The following is a 26,922-nucleotide window of genomic DNA, read 5'->3' on the forward strand; positions in this document are numbered from 1 at the left end:
GCATTGATATTAAATAAAATATTTACATTCTTATAATAACAAAAAAATTATTTTTCTGTAGAACTTGTTGATAGACTGCGCGTTGCCATAGTGTTTTTATAAAATACAAACGCGCGTTACTTAGATGTTATCGCTGGTAATTTCTGTTCTTTAAGATTATACTAAGTGATAAAATTAATTATATTATTTTAAAATTGTAGTTGTTATTACCTGTCAATTATGCAATGCGTATACGACAATTTCCCCAAGGGTCCAACCACTGGCCGTCGGGACAAGGACGTTTTGTAGGAAACTGAAATAGTTGGCGGTACACGCCTTCCTGTTCCATTCGTCTGCATAAACATGGAGCTCCACGTTGACCAGAATTCAGTGACACCAAATTTAATATCATTATCATTAGCAGAACACCGGTAAAAAATTTCATCTTGCACCAACACGGATATTGTTTATAAATTAAATCAAATTGCGATCGATCTTTCCTTCTGCAACTTTTTATCTTTTATTTGAATCCTTTCTTCTTAATTATTTTGACTAACGCGATGTTTGCGAATTTCATGTATTGCTTCTTCCACTTTTGCTCGTTGCATTATTTATAGTATCTGCCATATGCAGCGAGCGTTTAATTTCGTTCCTATTGTGCGGATTTATGATAACAGACTTCTTGATAACGTAATCTATTGCATTGAGAAATATTCAAAATGCGGTTTAGGACATAACGTTATTACGATTGAAGGTTACACGCGTAAATAATATCAGTGGCACAAAAAGAACAGCGTACATTTGATGTAAACGATTAAAACTTGAATGAATTACCTTTACTGCAAATCCATATGTAATTTATTTTAACGCATAAACGTCTAAGAATCACACATTTGACTGAAGCTCCTTTTACATATTTCTTGCCGTTTTAGATTGTCATTTAAAATGTTCAGTCGTGTTAAATTATAAATTAATATATTCAATCGTGTGAAATGATATAACTTAAAACGGCAAGAAATGTGTAAAAATTAGTTGAGATAACTAAAATAATACCTTTCAATTTGCGGTGTTCTCATACAGAAAAGATAACATAAATATCTGGAAGTGCTACTCCACCGAGAACTACTTTTTTTATAGTTATTAACAAAATAGGCTATAAAAAGATATTTGTATAAGTTTTCAGGAGGGAGCATGAGGTTTTTAGGAAAAAATTCGAAAACGTTTAAGTATTGGGTTGCCCGGAAAGTAATTGCCAATTTTTTCATAGAAATAAAATACAATTTTTTTTGTGCATAGAATGAACTTTAATCACTGACATATTTTCCATTTTGTTCGATGACCTTTTGCCATCTTTCTGGCAACTTCATAATTCCACGCTCGTAGAAGTTTTTATCGGCAAAAAATTGATCCAAGTGCGATTTCACAGCTTTATCATCCTTAAAAGTTTTACCATCCAAGTAGTCCTGCAAGGATCGAAATAAATAGTAATCTGACGGCGCAATGTCAGGGTTATATGGTGGATGTAATATCAATTCCCAACCAAGCTCCATTAATTTTTGGCGAGTGACCAAATATGTGTGTGGCCTAGCGTTGTCCTGGTGGAAGATGACGCCCTTACGATTGACCAATTCTGGCCGTTTTTCTTTAATCGCTGCATTCAGTTTGTCCAGTTGCTGACAGTAGACATCCGTATTGATGGTTCGGTTCCTTGGAAGGAGCTCAAAAATTACCACACCCTTCCAATCCCACCAAATTGATAGCAAAATCTTCTTTTAGTGAATATCAGCTTTCGAGGTGGTTTGTGGTGGCTCATCACGTTCGGACCATGAACGTTTTCGCTTAATATTATCGTAAACAATTCATTTTTCATCACCAGTAATTATTCGCTTCAAAAAAGGATCGAATTCATTGCGTTTGAGATGAGAATCGCAAGCATTGATACGCTTTGTTAAATGAATTTCTTTAAATTCATGTGGTACCCAAATATCAAGCTTTTTAACGAATCCAAGACGTTTTATATGATCGTGGATTGTTGATTTTGGTATTTTCAACTTCTCTCCAATCTCCCTCTCAGATATATGACGATCCAACTCGATTATGGCTTTGATTTGGTTATCATCAGCTTTCAATGGCCGACCTGAACGTTGCTCACCTTTGAGTGAAAAATCTCCAGAACGGAACTTATCAAACCAATTGCGGCACTGTCTTTCTTTTAAGGCTTCCTCGCCATATACGTCACGTAACTTTTTAGCAGCCTGCGCTGCATTTTTTCCTTTACGGAAATAAAAAATTAAAATATGACGAAAATGCTCGTTATTGGTCTCCATACTAAAACTGACGCCAAACTAACAATTTTTAACATAAACACGTGTAATTTGCTTCTAAAGTCAACTAAGAGTGACAGCTTATAAACGTCAAAAGAAAAAAATCATAACATTGACAGAAGACATTCAAACAGACGCTTAAAGCCATCTATTGGAGCCATCGGCAATTACTTTTCGGGCAATCCTATATATTAAAAATTTTTAAGTTCAATTCTATGATAGTTTCAACTTCCCTGGAAAATTCTTAAGTTTATGAACATATGTAATCAATTCTAAATATCAGCGATACTCTGTTTATTGCTTACTCAGTTGACTTTTACCAATGGAAGTGAATGATAACTGCGCTGTCGCGTTACTCTTTGCATTAGATATTTTTTTCTGTAACATTACAACCACTAATTTTTTCCAATGCCACGATGATATACCTACTAAAGTTGTGTGCAATACTTGGAACAAACATACAATATAAAATAAAATTTAAAATAGAGGTGCCAAAAGCAAGAAATATCGTGGGAGAAATGCAATTATTCTCTTTATAGTTTATGGCAATCGTGACGCACGTAAACACGGTTCAGTAATGCACATTTGTTCCTAACTATATATTGCCAATTTATTATGAAATGTTTGCTATCATCAGTAAATTAAATTTTTTGGAGGATGAATTCAACGTAAGACGACAAGTGATTACTGACTGATTAAATTTTGTAAGTGGGACTATGATCTGTTGGTAAAAAAAAATACTTCAATAATAGTAAGAGGACCTGACATTATTATAAAGGTAGATGAAGCAAAATTTGGCATAAGAAAATACAATAAGAACGGACACTATCACTATAGTTTACCACATACTTTTATTAGTGTAATTGTATAAAACAATTACGAGGGAGGATCAAATATAAACGAGCCTTTTGCAAAAGAGATAATTTTTTTTCAAAATCAATTCTAATTTACATTTTTCTTATTTTTCTACATAGTCCTCCGTCTTATCTATACATTTCTTCCAACGGTCTCGGAATTTTTTAATCCCGGTATCATAAGAGTTCGCGGACGTGTATCAAACCAATTGCATACGAACTGCTGCACATCTTCGTTCATTGCGCTGTCCACCAAGAGCTTCGTTGAGTGCCCCAAACATATGGAAGTCGCATGGTGACAGGTCTGGGCTGTAGGGTGGAAGTTCTAGCACATCTCAGTGCATATCGGCCAATTTTTATTGTACTACTGCTGTGGTATGGGGTCTGGCGTTGTCATGGAGAAGCAACACACTTCTGATCGGAATGCCGCACCTTTCTGACCGATAAGCAGCGCGAACTGAAGTTCCTGAGAGATTTCAAGAACAGTTAAGTGCCGATCGCCTTCGATGAGTTCTCGAACAACCTCGGTGTTCTGCGCTGTTATGCTGGTGCAGGAACGGCGCGTGTGGGTAATGTTTTCAACACGCTCCGGTCCTTTTTTAAATTCGTCATACTATTTCACCCGAGCCCATGATAGGGTTCTTTCTCCGAACTGTGGAAGTAAACGGCGCCGAATTTTAGCAGCATTTACGAAAAACGTTCGTCAATGCGTTCAATCGTTGACGAAAAACTTAATAATAACACGTTGTGCAACTGCGGGGTGTATCTCTTTCTCGCTCATTGTGATTGCTGCTGAGAGTAAGAAGCACGTGGTACGCCAACATTATTAATGCCTTCTACATGCCACCCCCCCTTACCCCTGTCCAAAACGTTGCTGACCCATCGCGCCGCCGACGGGCGCGGAATTTAAAATTGCTCGTTTATATTTGATCCACCCTCGTAAATTGTTGTGAACATAGAGAAATTATTGCAGTTAATGATTATCTGCGAATAAATACATGGCGAAGAAGGTAGGAAAAGCTCACGTGTAGACAGCATTCGAAAAACATATTTTCGATTCTTTCTAGTAAGAGTTACTATTATTTCTATCATTTATATGTATACGTAAACTAGAANTATGGTTCAACATGTAATTTATTATTATATAAACATATAAGTAGTAATATGATTTAAATGCTATTATAAATATGATTTATTTATTTTGATCTGAATTAATAACATAAATTTATTGAAATTTCATGCGAGAGTATTGTTATCATTTTGCGTTTGCCGTTGCGGCAATATTTTGGAATTCCATCTCGCATTTCTTTTCCAGCCGACATTGTTGACACTGTCTTCGAACCTGTGAACAGACATGATACACATGTACTTCCGACAGAAATCTGTTACAAGCCGAAATATAATTTTCTGAGAGACATTATTTACTAAAGTTCGCAAAAAATGGTTAGCAAGCATAAATTCTGTGTAAAACAAGGTTATATTTAATTACAAATCCCTTTCTTTCTCTCTCTCTCTCTCTCTCTCTCCTCCTCTCTCTCCTCCTCTCTCTCTCTCTCTCTCTCTTTTCCTAACTTGATTTGAAATAAATCAGCATTATAAGACAATTTACTTAAACACGTGACAATTAAGTCTCTTGAGCTAAGATATCACATCAGTATCAATAATAACAATTTATTTCATTTTATTTCATTATAATTTCATTATATTTGTCCTAGTATGTGTGTGACAATATATAATGAAATATATAGTTGTTAAAATATTGCATTGATATTAAATAAAATATTTACATTCTTATAATAACAAAAAAATTTTTTTCTGTAGAACTTGTTGATAAACTGCGCGTTGCCATAGCGTTTTTATGAAATACAAACGCGAATTATTTAGATGTCGTCGCTTGTAATTTCTGTTCTTTAAGATTATACTACGTGATAAAATTAATTACATTCTTTTAAAATTATAGTTGTTATTACCTGTCAAAGACGTGAACGACATACTCCCCAAGGGTCCAACCACATGCCTGCGGGACAGTGACTTAATTGAGGATTCCTAATCATTTGGCGTGGCATAGGTACCGCTTCCATTCTGTTGCATATACATGGAACGCTACTTTCACCATAATTCAGTGACACCAAATTTAATATCATTATCATTAGCAGAACACCGGTAAAAAATTTCATCTTGAAATAACACGGATATTGTTTATAAATTGAATCAAATATCGATCGATCGATTTTTCCGCCAGCAACTTTTTGTCTCTTATTTGATTCCTTTCTTCTTAATTATTTTGACTAACGCGAACTTTATGTATCGCTTTTTCCACTTTTGCTTGTTGCACTATTTATACAATCTGCCATATGCAGCGAGCGTTTAATTTCGTTCTTACTGCGCGAATTTATGACATTAGACGTCCTGATAATGTAATCTATTGCATTGTGAAGCAAATATCCAAAATGCAGATTAGGACGTAACGTTATTACGATTGAAGGTCACACGCGTAATTAATATCAGTGGCACCAAAAGAACAGCGTACATTTGTTGTAAATGATTAAAACTTTAATGAATTACCTTCACTGCAAATCCATATGTATTTTTTTTTAACGCGTAAACGTCTAAGAATCACACATTTGGTTGAAGCTCCTTTCACATGTTTCTAGCCGTTTTCGATTGTCATTTAAAATGTTTAGTCGTGTTAAATTAATATATATATAAATTAATACATTCAATCATGTGAAATGATATTACTTAAAACGGCAAGAAATGTGTAAAAATACCTCAATTAAAATAATACTTTTCAATTTGTGGTGTTCTCATACAGAATAGATAACATAAACATTTGGAAGTACTACTCCAACGAGAACTACTTTTTTTATAGTAATTAACAAAATAGGCTATAAAAAGATATTTATATAAGTTTTCAGGAGGAAGCATGAGGTTTTTTAAGAAAAAATTCGGAAACGTTTAAATATATTAAACATTTTTAAGATCAATTCTATGATAGTTTCAACTTCCCTAGAAAATCCTTAAGTTTACATATAATCGATTCTAAATATCAGCGATACTCTGTTTATTGCTTACTCAGTTGACTTTTAGCAATGGAAGTGAGTGATAACTGTGTTGTCGCGTTACTCTTTGCATTAGATATTTTCTTCTGTAACATTACAACCACTAATTTTTTCCAATGCCACGATGATATACCTACTGAAGTTGTGTGCAATACTTGGGGCAAACATACAATATAAAATAAAATTTAAAATAGAGGTGCCAAAAGCAAAAAATATCGTGGATAAAATACAATTATTCTCTTAATAATTTCTGGCAATCGTGACGCACATAAACACGGCTCAGTAATGCACATATGTCCCTAACTATATATTGCCAATTTATTATGAAATGTTTGTTATCATCAGTAAATTAAATTTTTTGAAGAATGAATTCAACGTAAGACGACAAACGATTACTGACTGGTCAAATTTTGTAAGAGGGACGATAAACCGTTCGTGAAAGAAATCGAAATTTCGTAAATGCAAGTATTGACACCAACACGCAAAATATCGAGCAAACTTGATATGTGTTCCCAATTTTCACAGTATGGCTGAAAAGAGGAACATAGGCTCGGGCATATAGCTGAATTTCTATTTCGACCTACTTTTCGTGATCATTGTGAAAACGTGTCTATAAATTTTTTTCATTTTCGTCAACGTTTTACTCCAATCTCGTGATTAATAAAGAATAAACCGAAAATAAAACTTAAATTGTTAGGTAATTAACTTCATACCTCTTCTTTAATCCCTAGGCTACTGTGGGCGCCTATAAGCGCTTAGAAATTTTGCGTTTGTGACACTGAGAGCGCCTATAGGCGCTCGACGCAGTTTGGCTTTCTGACACTGAGAGCGCCTAAGGCGCTCGACGCAGTTTGGCTTTCTGACGCGGAGGGCGCCTAAAGGCGCACTGAGAATTTTATCGATATTTAATCTGATAGATCTTATGTCAGTTAGACGAGAGTGAATGTTAATTTCGCTGGTACATATTTCGTTAGTCACCTGCTATTTAAATATTTAAATATTAGCGAAATATTAAAAAAAGGGGAGTTAAACGAAGTGGAAGCACGCGCACCGTTGTTCGCATTGTCCGGGGCAGACAATAAACGAATTCTGAAGACATCACTTCGTACCGTGATAATTATTCTCACCTCATCGAACATAGCAAAAGAAGTGAGACACATTACCAATGTAAGAAATGTGATGTAGGATTATGTATTTATCCATGTTTCAAATTATATCGCACTTTAATAGACTATTAGATATCTTGCGAAAAAAGCTTTACATTAATATTAAATTTGTAATATTTATAGTTGTTTATGAGCGAATGCACTCAATGGCTCGCGTGCAACGCTCCCGCTGGATCTGCCCAGCGCAGGGCATGGAATGCAATGAAGGATCGGTGGCAAGGGAAATTCTTTGAACTCGAGCTTCGGTTGTGCAATGGTTTATTCGGCTGTTGAAACAGAATGGCGATCTGGCCCTTACAACGCGGGGCGTGATGATGTTCTTCCTCTTCTTGTTCGCCACGCGCAACCGCCGTTACAGGACGCAACACGATTCAATTCGACGATCACAACGTTCAAAAATTACAAATATGATTAAATGAAAGACCGATAATCACTCACGAAGTAGTCGCGAGGACGCGAAAGATATCTCGCATTCACCGAGGTGAATAGAGTTAACGTGATTTCTCGCACTGACGGTCGAACCCGTAGCGAGCCGAGATACGCGAATTATTCGAATCGCACAACTTGTTCTAATTTCGATTTGAAAAGTCTCTCTCTGTCTGAGTGTTCGCTCAACGTTTTCTTCTTGTGCTCTCAAGGCACCCAATTTTATACCAATATAATTTTTTCCAAGCGGAACGAATAGAGTGGTTGACCTTCGATCGGACGAAGCCTTTTCGATCATGTTCAAATGTGGCAATGTTTTTTGATACAACATGACAATTAGGTGTTCTTATAACCGAACACGTGATTAGACACGCGTGTTTCATATTTACTTGTGTTGTTGTTGGTTCACAATCCGCGTGTTATTGTTTCGAGATCGCACTCGATTCCCGCATCATGCTCGGCTCACGTGTGATGAGCATGATAACATTAACGTTTCCGTTAAGACTCAATTGGAATTTTGAACAATAGTAATTCGGTTCAGAGAAATAAGTAATATTATTTTAATGTAGTAAAATTCAGTTTTTTGATTATTGAAATATGTTTTCACAAAAATGCATCCCTAACCAAAAATTCGCCGTTCTTGGCGTACATCGTAACTCAATTCCTGCCATATGATACGGCCGGTGCGTCTCAAAGTCTGCCGTAGTCAAGAGGTTAAAACGTACACAAATATCTTTTTATAACTTGTTTTATTGATTATTACCAAAAAAAAAAAAAACACGGTTTTCGGCAAAGTAGTACTTCTAAACATTTCCCAGATATTATTATAAAGAAAGCCACTTTTACATTAAGTTTTTACATAGCATTACTGATAATAATTTTACATTATATTGTTACTACTTTTTTGTTGAAAGACAAGACAAGATGTAGTTGGCGCCGAAAATAATTATAATTTTTATTCAGATTTCATTTAATATCGTTGACTGTAATCCTGCCAAAGTCGAACCGTGAGTCGACGTCAGGCAAGAGTTGATATTATAAATCTTGCCTAGGGTTATATTCTGTAAATGCCTGTATATGCCTCGGCTAGAGAATGTATCGTTGCGCAGGTATAATATAGAACCGAAAAGCTGCGCAACGACACTTACTGATCCGACAGTTATCGGTAAAGAATGGAGTAACACTTTTGGGATGACGTCGCATCGTGAGCGGATAATGAGAGTTGGTTTGCCATTATATCACCACTATAGCTGATTATATGACAAGCTGTGATTAATGCATTTAAGTGATGCATCGAGCTAGTTTAGCTACGTTTACTATGTTTTTTGAATATATTTGTTAATTCATTTTATGTTCGCGCTTATTAAATTATTAAACACACATGCTTGATTTGGCTTCCGGATTTGTGCAGCTTCTATAGATTTGTTTCTGAAACGTCTCACAAAAGTTTTTTCACGTTGTACTTTATGACGTACGAATAGGTTAAGCAAATTGCTTCTGATTATAATTATATTTGTGTCAGCACATGAAATGTGTAAGAATTAGATATCTTTCTTTCTAGTAAAGGGGGATATATCGAGGTCCGTACCGTAATGCTTGTGAATAGATAGAGTTAAACTGCACACATTTTCGTTCGTTTTGTTGACAGGTTTGTTGCAGTATTTATTAAGAAATGTATGAATATTAGCAATTGAATATGCGACGAGAAGATAGGAGGAGCACACGTGTGAAAAGTGTCCAAGAAATACGTTTTTAATTCTTTCTGACAAGAGACACTGTTATTTCTATCATTTATATGTATTTATACGTAAATTGTGGAATATGATACAACGTGCAATTTATTATATATGCGCATAATTGGTAATATAATTTAAATACATATGTATTGTGATCAGAATTAACAATATAAATTTATTGAAATTTCATTGCTATGCGGAATATTTTTGTCAATTTGCGGTTGTTAGTCGCGACGATATTTTAGATTTCCATCTCGCTTCTGGTTTTCAGTTAACATTTTTGGAATGTTGATGTCTTCAAGCCTGCAAACAGACACATAAAATATACATGTATTTCCGATATAAATCCGTCGCAAGCCTATATTTAATTTTTTGAGAGATATTTATTGCAGAGCTCGCCAAAAATTTTTAGCAACTATAAATTCTGTCTAAAATAAGGTTATGTCTGATTACAAATTTCTCTCTCTCTCTCTCTCTCCCTCTCTTTCTCTCTGTAACTTGACTTGACATAAACCAGCATTATCAGTTAGTTTACTTAAACACGTGACAATTAAGGCTTTCAAGCCAATATATCACATCAGTATCAATAATAACAATTTATTTCATTATATTTCATTATAATTTCATTATATTTCTTCAAAATATTTGTGTGAAACAATATATAATCAAATATATGGTCGTTAAAATATTGCATTGGTATTAAATAAATATTTACTTTCTTATAATTATAAAAAAAATTATTTCCTGTAGAATTTTTTGCTAAACTGCGCGTTGCCTTAGCGTTCTTATAAAATTCAAACCGGCATTATTTTAATGTTGTTGCTTGTAATTTTTGTTCATTAAGATTATACGTGATGAAATTAATTGTATTCTTTTAAAATTATAGTTGTTATTACCTCTCAATTATCTAACACGTTCACGACATATTCCCCGAAAATCCAATTTGTGACCTTCGGGACACGGGGTTGCACTTGTTCTTGTAGGTAGTTTTATAATATTGCGTTGCACGAATAATGGTCTGTCGAATGTCCATGAAATGTTATCTTGACAAGAATTCAGTGGCACCAAATTTAGTATCATTATCATTAGCAGAACACCGGCAAAAAATTTCATCTTGCATCAACAGAAGAGAGCAACACGGATATTGTTTATAAATGGAATCAAAATGCGATCGATCCTTCTGTCTTCAACTGTATGTCTCCTATTTGTATTCTTTCTTCTTAATTATTTTGTTTAACGCGACATTTGCGAATCTCATATATCACTTATTCCACTTTTGCTCGTTCCATTCGTTATAATATCTACCACATGCAGCGAGCATTTAGTTTCTTTCCTATTGCGCGTTTTAAACTTATAATATCAGACTTGCTGATGACACATATATTGCATTGTGAAGCAAAAATCCAAGATGCAGATTAGAACCATGATGTTACCATGATCGAAGGTTATACGCGTAACTAATATCAGTGGCGTAAATAGGACAGCGTACATTTAATGTAAACGGCCAAAGCTTAAGTGAATTATCTGCACTGCAAATCTAAGTGTGTTATTTTCAAATGCAGAAACATCTAAATATGACACATTTAACCGAAGCTCCTTTTACACGTTTTTTGCCGCTTTAAATTACGTCATTTGAAACATTTAATCGTGTTAAATTTTCAGTTAACACATCCAATCGAACATCAACTTGGTTTTCCATGGTGTTTTTAAATTTTTGAAGCCCGGTGAGAGACGGATCATTTATATCCGTTCTCACAGGACAGAAATTTTTTACTTATCTCGATTCCGTGCAAATTCAATAATTTTATTATTTGTACGAGTAATAAAATTACTGGGCAACAATAATTTATCACTGATCAATTTATCACAGGCAGTAATATTTTTCTGTAAGGAAAGTATATAATCAAAAACAATATATAACATTTTGAAAATATCGTATTAATATTAAATAAACCTCATACATATGTAATCACATACGTGCAAAATTAGTTCCTGGAAAGACTTGCCACTATATTGACCTAGCGATATCTTACGCTAGGTCACTGTCGCACTTTATTTCGTCATTCCGATTGAACTTCTGCTCGTTAAGATTACTTCACTTGTTAAAATTAAATATAGTCTTTTAAAGAAATAGTTACTCTATATATATGCATCAGAGTTATTTCACGCGTATGTGACATATTCCTCTGTTATCCAGCCATTTGGCCAATTGGACACAAATCTCTTGTACGCATTCTCACAATAAATTGTGTTCCAGACCCAACGTTAAATTGTGGCAACTGAAATGTTAGTTGTGACGTATATCCTTGTGACGTATATATAAAATTTCAATGGCACCGAATCGATCGAATATCATTATCACTAACAGAATACCGATGGAAATCACCTTCACCTTGACACAATGCTGACGAGAAATATGGAGGTTTTTTTAAAAATCAAATCGAAATTTTCGGATCCATCCTTCTCTATTTCTCTCTATTTAATTATTTTGATTAGTACAACTTTCGCGTATCTTACGTATCACTTTTTTCACTTTCGCTCGTTGCATTCGTTATTTATTTTACCCGTCTCAGCGAGCATTTGCGCACTTTCTTATCGTGTTTCCCATTTATAACACAGACGTTACAGACCAGTGATGCAATCTGCCGGATTGTGTTGCAAAAATCAAGAATGTGAACCGGCGCACGACGGTTATTTGTCATGATAAAAGCTTATTTACGTAAGAAATATCAGTGGAGTAAATAAAATAAGGACCGTGTACTCCGCATATGCTCGCTGAAAATTCAAGTGGGCCATTCTCTCTCGGTTTCTCATACGCGTTATCTAAAGGAAAAAGTGCAAATATATAACGCGAATAGAAAATAAATTATCTTATAAATTATAAATTATAAATTATAAATTATCTGATAAATTATTGAATATTATACAGATTCGTGTTGCACAAGTTGGCTAATTTTGCATATTTGCTTGACCCGTGCGGAACACTATGTTTCATAAAATCATGTCACTCAATAACATTAATATTATGATTGGAGGCGTTTTAATCATAAGGTCATACTCGATCATATGCAAAAAGTTCATTATCTGCCGGTTCATGATGCAATGTTTTCATTTAAGCGAGACAAGCAACGTAAAGATAAAGACGGCATACGCTGCCTTGTCTTCATTGCGCATTTAGTTTTAACCCGAGAATAATAACCATATTTTTTTACGCAAACGATCACCTAGAATCATTTTACACTTCAGTTAAAAGTCGCTATTAACAAAATATAGTATATTATCGATTACTCTATGATTTATTATCATTCGGGGATATTGTAGATATAGATTTACTCGTTACGTTTTTGGAAAAATTGAGGAGAAATAAAAAAATATTTAAGAAACGAAATAAATACATCAAGTGTCTTATTCTTACAGTATTTTTTTACTTTATTTTACAGTATTCTCACGAATGAAGATATTAAAAAAATTAAAAAACACTGTTTTATTGTCTATTTTTGATGGAATAACATATTTAAAGATTCGTAAAAAAGGAATAATTATTAAAGAAGATTGAAAATATACTAAATAACATTCATTTTATAAGAATGTAAAGTAAGGCTAAATCGCGATCATACAAAGTTACTGATATTAATCCAGGATTGTAAAAAAATGATTTATTTTTATATTTTTCTTTTATATCATATAAATGTATAACATAAAGAAATATTTCTTAATAAAAAATTATGAATTTTTAAGAATATAGATACTTTTTATGCCTACTTTTATGTCTATTTTTTATAATTACTTAAAGTAGTTTAAGATATTCATTTCATCTATAACAAATAACAAATGTTAATGTTAACTATATGTATATGCTATTTGTAAATAATAAATATAAATATTAAATATTTAATAATTGCATCTCTGTCTATTTTATTCGACATTTCTATCAATTAGTATCAGATGTAATGTAAATATTGCTTGGTGTTTACTAGATGTGGGTATAACTTTATTATAAATATACTCATTTAAACTTATTATCTTGTATTCATGATACGAACTCCTACCGTGTCTAACTAATTTTATAATATAAATGATCACTTGGGGTCATTTTGTACCTCAACGAGTTTTTACAGGCTGATATTATAAATAATAAGATGGGTCACAGCCAATTCTTGCACAAGTTAGGCCTCTAAGGCTGGTATTCATAATTAAATCTTATATTTAAGACCATCTTTAGTTTATCTTTAAATGCTTCGTAGCTAATGAAATGAACCGTACAGCATCTGAAGATGAAGACATATATAATCCTAAATATAAGATCTGAATGAATGAATACCGGCTTAAATGTTCGATTGAAAGGCAGATATGGATATATAAAGGTAGATATGGATATATAAAGGTAGATCTTTCCCGATCAGTCATAAAAAGACCCACTGCGACGTAAGCTTCATTTTCTGGGGTCTGAAATGATCCCAAGTGGCTATATTCGGCTTAAACATGTTTGATTATAAGTATAAACTTATACTTTTTGGATGAAATTATTCCACAGCAATTTGTATGTTTTTTAAGCTTCGTTCAGACAAGGCGTTTTCGCCGCGCGTAGCGATGTACGAGCCGTACGTTGTCGCGAGGCGACGTGCGAGAATGCATGCAATCCTACGCACACGTGTGCTCGTCACGTGTACGCGATTCTGCGTGCGCACCTGTGTACGCGTTCTCGCACGTCGCCTCGTGACGTGCTAGGGCGCGGCGGCGACCGCGTGGCAGAAACGCCTCATCTGAACGAGCCCTTATTCGCTATTTGTTAAAATTACCTGTTTAAAATTAAGGGTTCCCAATATTTAACACCGTATTGCTCATGTACAGATACTGTACATGAGCTCGTTAATTCTAGAATCCCACGCATAGGTTATTCATGTCCGTGCCAAAAATTTCAAATGTAAATACTACTAGACTCTTTAGGCAAGTAAGGAGCTCCGACCTTATAAAAAAGAAGAAAATAAAGAAATGAAGAAATATTTGTTCGCCGTACGACTTTTTCAAATTTTTCCCACCGGTGAAATTTGCCATTTTTCGATTCGCAAAATAAATATCTTTGTTTCACACCCGATGGTGATCATATTTTTTGTTACAAAGTATGTTATTTTACACCTAAACGTTACTGCATGGATATTTTTTTAAATTAAATACAAAGGAAAATATAAATTTGTCAATATTTGAAATGTAAATTGCCTACATGTCTGCGAATTTTAATATAAATGTTTATTAAAAAATGTATTTTTAGGTAGGGCAATAATTTTATCATCAAGTTCAATGTCTACGAAAGATTCGGGAATTTTTCCGGACTTTTTCGTACACAAAAATGTAGTCAAATAAGCGACGGACGCAACCGATTATGCGTGGAGTTTACGAATGTCGAAAATAATAGTGGAAATGTAGGATTAAGTTAAACAAGAAAATTTTGTATTGATTTTCTACTGTTGCTACAATTATTAAGAAATTTATTAATCTACTATCAGCGAATGAAAATAGCGAGGAAGAAGAGCACTGTAGATATGGGTCTTTACTACCCAGCTGTCATCTCGTCAATTTGAAGTTCCGTCTTGCATCTGGTTTTCAAGTGTCATTGCTAAAATGTTGATATCTTCCAGCCTGTAAACAGACATAAAATGTATATGTCGTATTTCCGGATGGAGTCCGTTACAAGTCAAAATGTAATTTTTTGAGAAGCACTATATATAAAGTACGCAACCAATTTATAAAGAAATAAATTGTATGAATTAAGATTGATAAAGGGATGCTATATATATTCTACATTCTCATAAATTATGATAATGTCCGTAGAGAAGAAAATACATTCTTTATTATATTATTGTCAGTCGGTTTACTTAAAGTAACATTTAAGGTTACCGAGTCAACAACATAAGCATTAACAATAAATAAATTAAATATATTTTTTTTAATATCTAGAGAAGTAAATAATAATTTCGAAGGGAAAAAATATTTTATTAATATCAAATAAAGAAATTTTACACATAATTGAGTAATTCCGTACAAAATTAGTTTCTGCGAAAATTTACCGCTAAATTAGACATTACCTTAGCGATTTTACAAAACTCAATTGTTTTTTTTATTTAATCACGTCGATTAGGTCTTCTGTTCAGTAAGATTATTCCAACTGTTACAATAAAATATATTCTTTTAAAACATTGGTTAGCTTTACCTTTCAACTATTTGAATAGACTGCGACACGTCCCCCAACGATTCTGTATTTTGCCAGGTTGACACGTAAGTGGTAATTTTTGTAATATTATTAGATGTACGTCAATAAAATAACTTTTGGTAAATATGTCGTACTTTTGGTAGGATTTCGGTAGCACCATATTGATTATCATTATCATTATTAGTAGAATACTTGCAAAGAACTTTATCTCGATGCAATAACAAAAAGAAACTATGAATTCTTTTTATAAATCAAATCGAAATTTAGATCGACCCTTTCCTCTTTTATTTTGTATCTTCCTTTTACGAAGTATCTTCTTCTTTAATTATTTTAATTAGTAAGAAATCCTCAAGTCACGTATAACTTATTCCACTTTTGCTTGTTACATTCGTTATTCTGTCTGTCCTAGCAAACACTTGGCGCTTTATTATCGTGTATTCCCCGTTTACATAGGTGTTACGCCTGATGACGCAATCTGCTGAATTTTGTTGCAAAAAACAAAAATACGGATTGAAACTTAAACTTTTTCACCGCGATAAGAAGTTACACGTTTGAGAAATGTCAGTGGAGTAAATTGGGGAACATACACTCGCAGTATAAACGTTGAAAACTTAAATGAATCATTCCCTTCTATGATTTACTATACATTGTTCAGAAAAATTAGTTCAATTTAACGCTAATTTATAAAACTTATAAATTATGTGAAAAACTTTAATAGATATTACACAGATTCGAATCGCAGGAAGTTGCTAATTTTATGTGTTTCACTTAATTCGCTTGCGGTAAATACTCTATCAAGCCGCGTCACTGAGTAACATCTATATTATGATCGAGAGCATTTTAAAAATATTACATGTTTTGATCACCAGAAGATTGTTCTCATTATTTGTCGGCAAACACATGCTACAATATTTCCATTCGAGCAATAAAATGATATAGACTCCGCATTTTTGCTGTTTTAAATATTTATTTAGTTTTAATTGTTTCATCCTTTGAGAGATTTACATTATTTGTATGAAATTATTTTAAAGAGATGATTGCGAATATATTAAAGAGGCGATTATGAATATTTCTTTTATTCACTCCCATATGTTTGTAAATAATAATAAAATAGTTATAATAGGTAAAATCTTGACTCAAATATAACGAAATAAACTTCTCTTTTTCTAAGATATGAGTTTTTTCTTTTATAAAAGTGTTCCTATTCTAAATTTGACAGATAATTTATCGTTAAAATTACAGTGCGTACAATGATTCTTAGACTACGCGCAGTTAAGTCGACAGAAATTTGTTTATGCTATTTTATTAGTAGTTTATTACTACCTTATTTTAGCTTGTAAAAAAATTACAAAAATATTATGGCGACAAGTTATAACATAATTACAGTAACGCAAATTGAATGAATAATAAATGCCGCTAACTGCATTTAATAAAAAAAACTGTTAATTTATCTTCAATTTGCTGATGTCGAAATAGCTTTTTTCTTCGATAATACGAAACAAACGGATTGCCTAGTCTCTCTCTTTTTTTTGACGCCGCCGTTACGATATTTCATCGCATTGCTTGTAGCTTGCGGATGACATCGCTCGTATCGTCGAATCTGCAAACGAACATAAAAAAATGGCAGCGCACGAATAAATACTGCAATAAAAACCTCGACATCTTTGTTTTGCGACATAAAAAAATGAATTATGTGTGTGATCGCTTTGAATTTTTTGGTATCTTCTTTTTCACATGCTATAAATTCCGTTCCATTGGGCACGTGCTATTCAAACAGCCGTAGAATGAATCAGGATAATACGATTGGTGGAATAAATGTTTGGAGCATGCGGGAGCGTTTCGTAACAAAATGCGAAAATATGTGCTTTACGGATAACTTCAAATTGAAAAATTCGCAGTGGGGATGCAAGTTTCAGCTATCCATCGTTAATAAAGCGCGTTGTAACGAAAACACATGTTAGACATATTTGTACTTGAAAATTGTGCATTCGTGAAATGATGAATCAAAGATCAACTTTCATAAGCTTGCAGAAAACATCCTAATAGGATTCTAGGCTTTGTAGATGTATTAAAATACCTTCTAGTTAATTCTAAATATGTTAGTTCCGTGTAATTTCTTGTATGTGTAATTTTATGTTGGCAAAAACTTTAATTTAAAGTTCAATATAGCCAAGTTATAATAATAGCGAAAAGCATATGTGTGCGATACGCTGCTACAAATAATAACATCTCGTAAATTTTTTGCTGAAAAAGATTGACCGCAGTTTACTTTTTCATAGAATCTGACATTGAAACATTTCTACACATTAAAAACGCATAAAGAACAATTTAGAAATAGTTCACTCTGATACGCATGTTGATCAAAATTTTGTTATATTTTTTTAAATATGTGAATACACACACACACTTACACACATACACACACAAATGCGTACGCGCGTGCAACCATTATTAAGAAAATTCCGTGAATTTATTCGTTCTCGAATTTTCCGATCGACTGATTTTCGACTCGAAAAACTCTTTCCATATTCTTCCACAAACTAAACAAAAGTTAAAAATTGACTTTCTAACTCACTTTTTGTATCTCCTAAATTTCATGCAGATTTATTCTTCTCCTCGTTACATGCATCTTTTCAATGTTACTATGCTTTTCAGCAAAATATCACAGTGCATAAATTTATTTACCGCAAGTCTTCTTAAATTTTAAATACTTCTCGGCAAACTCCATTAGCATCAAGTTGATGATTTTCTGTACACGTTCTATCTGGCACCTGTATAATATTCTCGGTACCTACTGTTGAATTCAAAACAGTTTTCGGTGAACGTTGGTTATTGTTTTTCGGCTGTCCCGCGATGGTCATTGCCAACATGGCAATCATTAACAACGCGATCACTTGAACTTTCATGCTCGATACTCGCTACGAAATATAGTTCGTCTCGAACGTTCCCGGTAAGACTGAATGGCGCGTGTGATGCACGAAATGTTTTCTTTGTGCCGAGAAGGCGGAAACGTTTTGCACGGTTTTCTCGTCAGTCATCCGTTATTTATAATGCTTTTACATGCTGTCACTAATAATGCTACGTAGCGACTGATTAATGTTTCGCCACAGCGATCTTCAAACCGATAAAATTATCGTCGATTATTAATAGTCCCCTTCGCGGGAATTACATTGCGTATACGCGGTGGCACGAAGGTTAAACGTCAGAGGTTATGTAAATCTTTGATAAGAATTTAGCACAACATACGTTAGCTTGTTGCATTTCGGACAGATACAATCGCTAAATTTCAATTTTAACTTGTGCCTTCCTAAACAGGAGTATTTGCACGTAAAAAAACACTTCATTACAATGATTTGCATAACTTAAGCTTCAACCTGGATTTGTATTTTTATATCTTTACATTAAAAATATTTAAGATATAAAATTCTGATATATGGTTGTATATCATAAAGAAAACGAGACGCTAATATATATTATTTATTTCTCTCTAATAATTTAATTTCTACCCTAATCCTTCGTTTTGTCATTACATACTTTTTTAATGTTGTTTTTGAACCTGGATTAAATTTTGCATCCTTGCTTATTTAAATCGTCTATTCGCTTGTACATTAATTTACTTAAATCATATACATTTCCAAGTCCACTCTAATCTTATAAGCCAATTTTTCTATGATTATTTCATATTAAGAGATTACTTCATATTTTCGCCACTGTACGTCAATGATCATATTTAAAAACGTTTCATTTAAGGTTATCGGAATGGTCAAGAGTATCGTTTTGCATTTCAAATGATGTCCATGTGGAAACTTATAAATATGCATATGCGAGTGGCTCAGAAAATATCTTGTCTACAGGATTGTGTAAGTATCGTGATTACGATGCTTAATAATAGAGAGAGAAAGATAGACAGAGAGAGAGAGAGAGAGAAGAGAGAAGAAAGAAATTTATATAGAACTCTAACTTCCAATAAAACGCACAAAACACTGAACACTGAAGATATTAAACAAGTAACAAAAAAGTTTAGTAGTTTATTGTTGGTCAGATATCAATAAGAGTTGTTAAAAAAAAAATACCGTTTATTTTTTATAAAATAAACTTCATAGGAAATACCAGTTTTTAGTACGAAAAACTTGATACGCGGAAAAAAAAAACTTTTCGTACGATCAAATTTGATCGACAAATATTTGACTTCTGTTGTAAATAAAGTTTCGTTTTTAGTATAGAGCTCTCAAAACAAGTCCACTCCAACTTCTGGACTGGAAGACATTTGTGGCGAGAGAAGCTTTATTTTTAAAATAAATAATATTTAACTTTTATTCGAAAAGTCGATTTGTAAAACTAATACAAGGCTTGTCGAGAGGGATGCAGCTTCTTGAGTAAGAAATTCAGTTTCTACGAAGAAAACTTCGATTTTTAGGATAAACCGATCTCTTTTACGGGGGAAAGATGGTTACTGAGAAGTTATTTTGGCTACGTGAGCTGTGTATAAAATTTACGTCCTGAATAAAAAAATTCGAAAAGATAGTTCAATATTTAACTTGTATAATAATTTGACTTTCCGATTCTGAAGGGGAACAATTTAACGTTCTATCTCAGAATATACGGTACAGCTGATTATCATCGTCCGGCGATATGTCATGTACACGCGTGTCTATTCTACATATACATTTAGTAATACGTTAATAACAATTCATTAAGTTCCTAAACGTTCGTAGCAGCGCCCGTTGGGAGAGGCCCTCGCGGTCCGTCAGTCGCAGGTTAAAAACCGCCGGTGCAGAAAAAAAACCAACTAACCGGTGTGGAAACGTTAATCAATACAAAACCGGCCTCCACCGTCCGTTCTCATCGCGGCGATATCTCGTCCCGTCCTTTTCCATCTCTATGAGCTCTCGTTCGGGCACATCGATGATGTTCCTCTTGGACCGTCTTTTAATTTCGCTTCCGTCTCTCGTGACATCCGGCATCTTCCTCGACAAAATGCCGCCGCCGTCGATATCCACCGTCTTATCCGCCGGCGCTATTTTTTCCGCTTTCTTACCGTCAGACGTTCTTTCGGCCATGCTTTCTCGATGTCGAATCTTTAAACGATTTTCGATAATCCTATCTTCCCCGCCTAATCTTAGCCGTCGGATCTTACCCGATGGATCCTCCCGCCTTACGGATTGACTCGCTTCGCAGAACCGCTTTGCTCCTGAATATTAAATAACAGCCTTGATCGTTTAAGTGGCGACTCTTTAAACCCTCGAAGTACCGTTCGCGGAGAGGGTACGATATCCTGCATTATATCCGCGGACTTTTAAGTGATATCCCGAGATACGTCGGTCGATATGCCCGACGATCTCTGAGTAACGCTCTTGAATATTCTTTAAATAATGTTCCCGAAGTAATTCGTTTATGAGATCGTACATCTCGTACTCCTCCCAGTTTTAAACGTTATCCTCGAGGTTATATGTACCGACGATATCGCTTGCCAAGTGTTTCAACCGGTTCTCCACCTACCAATCTCTTTTCGACACTCGAAATTACCCCCGCCGTATTTTAACTCACAATCCATAACATGTCGAGTAACATTTGTAGACTTTGAGCGATATTCTTGGGGAATGCGTGTCGTCGCCGTCTCGACTTTTATAACAGTGTTCCGCCGCCACTTATCGGAGCGGGCTCGAAAAATTCCCTCTCGCATCGCCGATTCGATGACCCTTATTGTTATTAACCCGGGAATAGTCACCTTATTCTTTTTGTTTTACGTAAACGATCACTTAGGGTCATTTAGATGCCAGTTAAAAACCGCTATTATTGACAAAATATAGCATATTATCGATTGCTCTATGATTTATTATTATTTAGGGACATTGTAAATATGGATTTATTCGCTATTTCTTTGAAAAAATGAGGGGAAACCGAAAAAATATTTAAAAATCGGAATAAGCACATCAAGTGACTTATTATAACATTATTTTTAATAAATGAAGATATCAATTTAAAATATGCTATTTTGTTGCCTATTTTCGACGAAATAAAATATTTAATGATTTGTAAAGAATAATTATTAGAAAAGACTGAAAGTATATTGAATAATATTCATTTTATAAGAATGTAAAGCCGTCAAAGTTATTAGTTTTGATTCAGGGTTGTAAAAAATTACTTACTTTTATATTTCTTCATTGTATTATATAAATGTATAACACAATAAATATTTAAAAAAAAATTATAAATTTTTAAAAATATAGATACTTTTACGTTTAACATTAAATAAAAGTATAGTTTAAGATATTTATTTCATTTATAATCATTTATAAATGTTAATGTCAACTATATATGTCAATCATAAACAATAAATATAAATATTAGATATTTAATAATAGCACCTTTGCCTATTTTTCTGGACATTTTTTTTTCTGGACACGTCGAACCGTTGATTTTTTATTCAGTAAAAATGTCAAATTGATGACTCATTGTCCGTATTCACCTGATTTATTACCTAATGACTTCTTTTTGCTCTCAAACATCAAACATAAGATGCATGGTGAGCGATTTGTGTCGTCTGAAGCAGCTGTTGAAGCATTTCGAACACTGATTTCTGAGGTTACAGCCTCAGAGTGGAAAAAATACTTCGAAAATTGGTTCGAGCGTATGTAAAAGTGTATCAATCTTAAAGGCGAATACTTTGAAAAATAATAAAGCCATTTATCGAATTTTACATGTTCTTTTTTCATATCCTTTGCAGAAACTTTTCCAGCAGCCTACGTATTAGAAGTAATATTTATATTACTTAATGTTTACTGGCTGTATGGGTACATATAACCTCATTCAAACTTATCATCTTCACAATACGAATTTTCGCTCTACTTGACTCTCGTTATACTCGAATTTTATAATGTATACGATCATCTGAGATCGTTTTGTGCCCCAACGTGTTTTTACAAGTTTTATTACGAATAAAACTAGTTACAGTCTATTCTTGTTGCACCGGGTAGGTCTTTAAATGTCTAAATGAAAGGTACATATTGGTTCTCGATCAGTAAAAAAAAATCCACTGTGACGTGAGCTTCATTTTCTGACCGGGATATGAAATAACCCTAGGTGACTATTCCCGGGTTAAGAAACTCGATATTTGCCTCTCGCGTTATCGATATATATATTTATAATTTCTCTCTGTCGAATGTACATGGGCGCAAACATACTGTACGAAAAATAATGTTTAATTTAATACTGCGTACGTATCACACACGCTTTCCGGTCCCGGAAAGATCGCGCGTATCAGATATCTCGTATCAATTAAAGTGGAAGCCATTTTTTTATTTATCTCAACTGCGCGCCGATTTAACGATATACTCGCGCGTTTAACAGCGGCAGCGGACGATAGCTTTATGATGGCCGGTAGAATTTCGGTATGAAAAATGTATATTCGCTGCCATCGGATATACAACGTACCTTCACACCTGCGAGTATTTTCAACGCTTCGAGCGAACGAAGTGAGAGGGAGATTGAAGGTATCACTTTCGCGCGACAAATATATCGCTATTTATCACCGGGGATCTCGGCTGGCGCGCGCGGGGAGGGCGTGTATATCCGAAGATTCCTCGGAGATTCCCGTTGACAGCCGCAATGTTACGCCGTATTATGACACCAAACGTGTTACGTCCGCGTTTATCTTTCGGTTCACACGATTTATCGCGTCTCTCACACCGTTTCTCGCGCCGCCTCAACGACGATTCCCCGACGATTGAGCTCTCCTTTCACCGTCCCCTTAACACTCGCTCTTATCGTTATCGTTCACTATCAATTGGCAAACGCCGAAGCCTTATCGCAGGCCTCGCAATTTACCGCTCTCGCCCCGAGAGGGACGGTTTCCCGGCGAATCGGAAGTATTCGCGCGCGGTCTCTCAGCTTCGAGGACCCTACTGCGGAGGACGAAAGGCAAACCTCACCTACCGTCGTCCGTGCAAAAGTAAATCCCGGCCACCCTACGAAATGCGGCGCCCCGAAGAATGGCAACGCAGTTGCATCGGTGGGCCGCTTAGAAAGTCTCGAAATTGCAATTGCCGCGCGCGCGCGCGGCAAGCGCGCCAGGCAAATAAAGGAGAGCACGCGATCGATTACCCGGAGATTCCGGCTTTAATCTGCCAGCGACATGCTGGCGAAATCTCACGGACTCCCGCGAAGAATACACGCTCCGTCGGGCGAGAAAAAAATAGTTCGGTCACAGGGACGATTAAATTGAACGGTTAAGTGCAACGCTCGCGCGCGGCGGTCTAACCCACTTTTTTCAGAATTCGAGGAAATTAAACTGGATTTACTTCGGCCCGCTCCCGCCCGCCTCCCCCCTTCCTATTCCGTCACCCTCTCTTCGGTTACCTTGAAATTAACTTCCTCGGATTCTCACGAGAAAGCAGATCGCGCCGAATCCTTTCAATTGGTAAATAATTATTAACTCACTCCAAATTTCTTCGCACTCGCGGGAAGAGAGATGTAAGGCGAAGGGAATACTAACGGAATTTTTACGGAAATTAATTTCCAAAGAATTCCGGGAAAGGGGATTTTTCTCCTGAGGAGGGATTGTCCGCAGTTTCTTCGGGAATTCAACGATCTCTGATCGGGTCAGTCTGGGTTTTTCCCGAATTTCCCCTGAGGAAGCGGTTCCAAAGGTAGCTATTTCGAAGATAATTATGACGAAAATCCGAAAAGTAAGAAGCTATCGCACGATCACCCCCACTCTGGTTAGATGGCTCTTAGTCCAATTAATAAAATAGCGTAATCTTAAATTTCATAGAAACTAGATTAAGCTGTGGGAGAATTTTAGCGAAATCGATTAACTTACTCCAGCGATACCCCTCCTCTCACGCCTCCTCCTGCTTTGACTCTCTTATCACTATCTTATTCTTAAGTGATCTCACCGTTCCCCCCTTTCGCCTCCAGGGAACCATCCACTTTTGAAACTACTGCTCGAGCTATTTAACAGGAGACACGGGCGAAGTATTAATAAAAATATATCGGATATTATTCTTTGCGCAATAACGAGAATTTCCAAGTGGAAAGCACTGTCAATATCCGAGCGGAAGAGGGTCAGCGATCGTTCACTATATATATATATATATATATATAAATTTCATAGCGCGACAATCCTAGCTACTGTCGCGCAAACCTTTTCCAGCACAGCAGGATAAAGTCGCGAGGAACTCGCCGTTAAGCGTATAATTTTCACGTTTGTGCGCGAGGAACCATCTCGAATAACTGAATTTATGAATTTGTCATCGCTTCACCTCCCAACTAATTTCAAATACTTTTATTTTGTTTTTCAGCCCCCGTACACACAGGCGCACATTTTCTCCCTCCTCCTCTGTAAAAGCCGCGTTAAACTTTCGCCACGGATAGTTTTCCGATACAAACCTCTCATCTTTCTCGCGACTTTATTACGTTCGGCGTCTTAATAATCGACTTTCGTTGCGAAAGCCCCTCTGATAAAAAGGAGAAGTTTACTTGAAATTAACCGAACAATAAGATGCTGTCGTCCATTTACATACCCGAGGTCTCCCCGAGGTCTCGTAAGTTCCAAGCTTCCGAGGGAGAAAAGATCGAGTGAATTTGTCAAGAAATATTTCCTGCGAAGTTTGACGTTCCCGTGAAGAAGAACACTCGGATATTTCCCGGAGTTTTGTCTCCCTCGGAAATCGTTGACTCGACAGACGCGTTTCCCGCACCAGAACTGATGCCCCGATATTACGGGGTTGAGCAAAACTTGCTAAATAACGGTGAAAGGCGGATGTAACACGATTTCCTCGCGTGCCGATTCGAATGGAAGAGAAAGCGTGACTGCTTGTCCGCCTGGCTGCCGCCGCGGAAGCGACGTCTGGTTGAAAGTGCGACAGCAAAGAATGGAATGGCGGTTACAATGGTCCACAATTAGGCTACCGAAATGGGTGGATTCCTGGAGGAAACGTCGTCGTGCGCAAATAGAAGCCGACGTATCTTGCGGCTAAATCAATATCTCGCAACGTAAACGCGACCAGTGTCGTCTCGCGACTCGGGAGTGAAACAAAGGCGATGTTACATTCGCAATTATATAGAATAATTCACTCGTTTAGCGTCCTTAAACCGCACAATATAGCGGCTTGCTCACGTTGAAAATGTGGAAATGATTGTCGCAAATTACAATTTGAGCGAAACTCTCTGAATAGAGTCCTTGCGTTATCGCACTGTGTTCTGATAAGAGTTTGTTGAAAGTGGCGAAAATCAAACGCCGGCGAATCGATCTCGGCGCGAGTTAATCGAGACAGGATATCGCGTGATTGTTCACGTGTTGAAACCGCAATTTCCGCGTTCCGCAAAGGGAATGGCTCGATTACAGTTGCATACGCGAGTATTTTTACAATCTCTCCCGGCGGCTGCCCTTTGGACTACTTAAGGGAGCGATTATAAGGTAAAACGCAAAAAATGACGGCAGCTCCGGAAACGACCTCGCGTTCGCACATCCGGGCGTTGGAAAATTAAATAAGATGTGGATGTGCGCGGCACTTTATCGAGAACAATGAATTTACGCGTTTCGAAACGATCTGCTGCGCTACGGTTTTCTCATTATCCTTCCCTTTCACGAAAAGCACACAAAGCTTGCCATCTATTATTTTTGCCGTTATGCACTTCCACCGTTACAGTCGAAACTAACGTTCGACCAGACTGGAGTCGAGAAAGCCGTAAAGAGTGGGAGAAATTAAGGGGAGCGAAAACGTTCACGGCAGATGGATGGTGAAGCCGGGGAGAACTTTCGAATGTTTCTTATTTAGCAATCTCCTGCGAGCAGCCTGTGAGTCTGGCAGTGAGTAGTCAATTCAAGAGCAGTCGCTTCCTCGACGACCGGAATTCCGGCGGAGAGGCGGCTCCTTTGTGAAAACCATGAAGGCCGCTTACCTTGTTGTAAGTGAAATTGTTTTCACGACCGCCTTCGCTTAGTTAGTTTTAACAGAATTTCGCCCCTCCCCACCTCACGAGCTCATGCCCAGCGTGTCTCTCTCTTTCTCTTTCTACGACCTGGCTGAAAGGCTCATCGTAAAGCACTATACGAAGTGTTCTAAAACCGCATGTCCTGCCGACCACAGGTACCGGGACCGCAAACCGAGAAAAATGTTGCTGTAATAGCCGAGCGTCCATAGTTATAGGGCTATTAAAGCTG

General features: G+C 35.7%; 3 long non-coding RNA genes across 3 annotated transcripts; all 3 read right to left on the reverse strand.

Annotated features, from left to right (window-relative positions):
- Window positions 1–9,556: 9,556 nt before the first annotated feature.
- On the reverse strand, window positions 9,557–11,259 carry LOC106744526. Its single transcript, XR_001374457.1, has 2 exons — window positions 10,444–11,259; window positions 9,557–9,850 (listed from the first exon to the last, which is right to left on the reverse strand). It is a non-coding gene; the product is annotated as an uncharacterized LOC106744526 (long non-coding RNA).
- A 3,714-nt stretch (window positions 11,260–14,973) lies between these two features.
- On the reverse strand, window positions 14,974–23,465 carry LOC106744520. Its single transcript, XR_001374456.1, has 3 exons — window positions 23,190–23,465; window positions 20,550–20,946; window positions 14,974–15,184 (listed from the first exon to the last, which is right to left on the reverse strand). It is a non-coding gene; the product is annotated as an uncharacterized LOC106744520 (long non-coding RNA).
- On the reverse strand, window positions 16,157–18,814 carry LOC106744519. Its single transcript, XR_001374455.1, has 2 exons — window positions 18,441–18,814; window positions 16,157–17,355 (listed from the first exon to the last, which is right to left on the reverse strand). It is a non-coding gene; the product is annotated as an uncharacterized LOC106744519 (long non-coding RNA).
- Window positions 23,466–26,922: the final 3,457 nt, after the last annotated feature.

The sequence above is a fragment of the Dinoponera quadriceps genome, unplaced genomic scaffold (genome assembly GCF_001313825.1).
Source record: "Dinoponera quadriceps isolate SergipeBrazil2010 unplaced genomic scaffold, ASM131382v1 scaffold1266, whole genome shotgun sequence".
Classification (NCBI taxonomy): domain Eukaryota; kingdom Metazoa; phylum Arthropoda; class Insecta; order Hymenoptera; family Formicidae; genus Dinoponera; species Dinoponera quadriceps.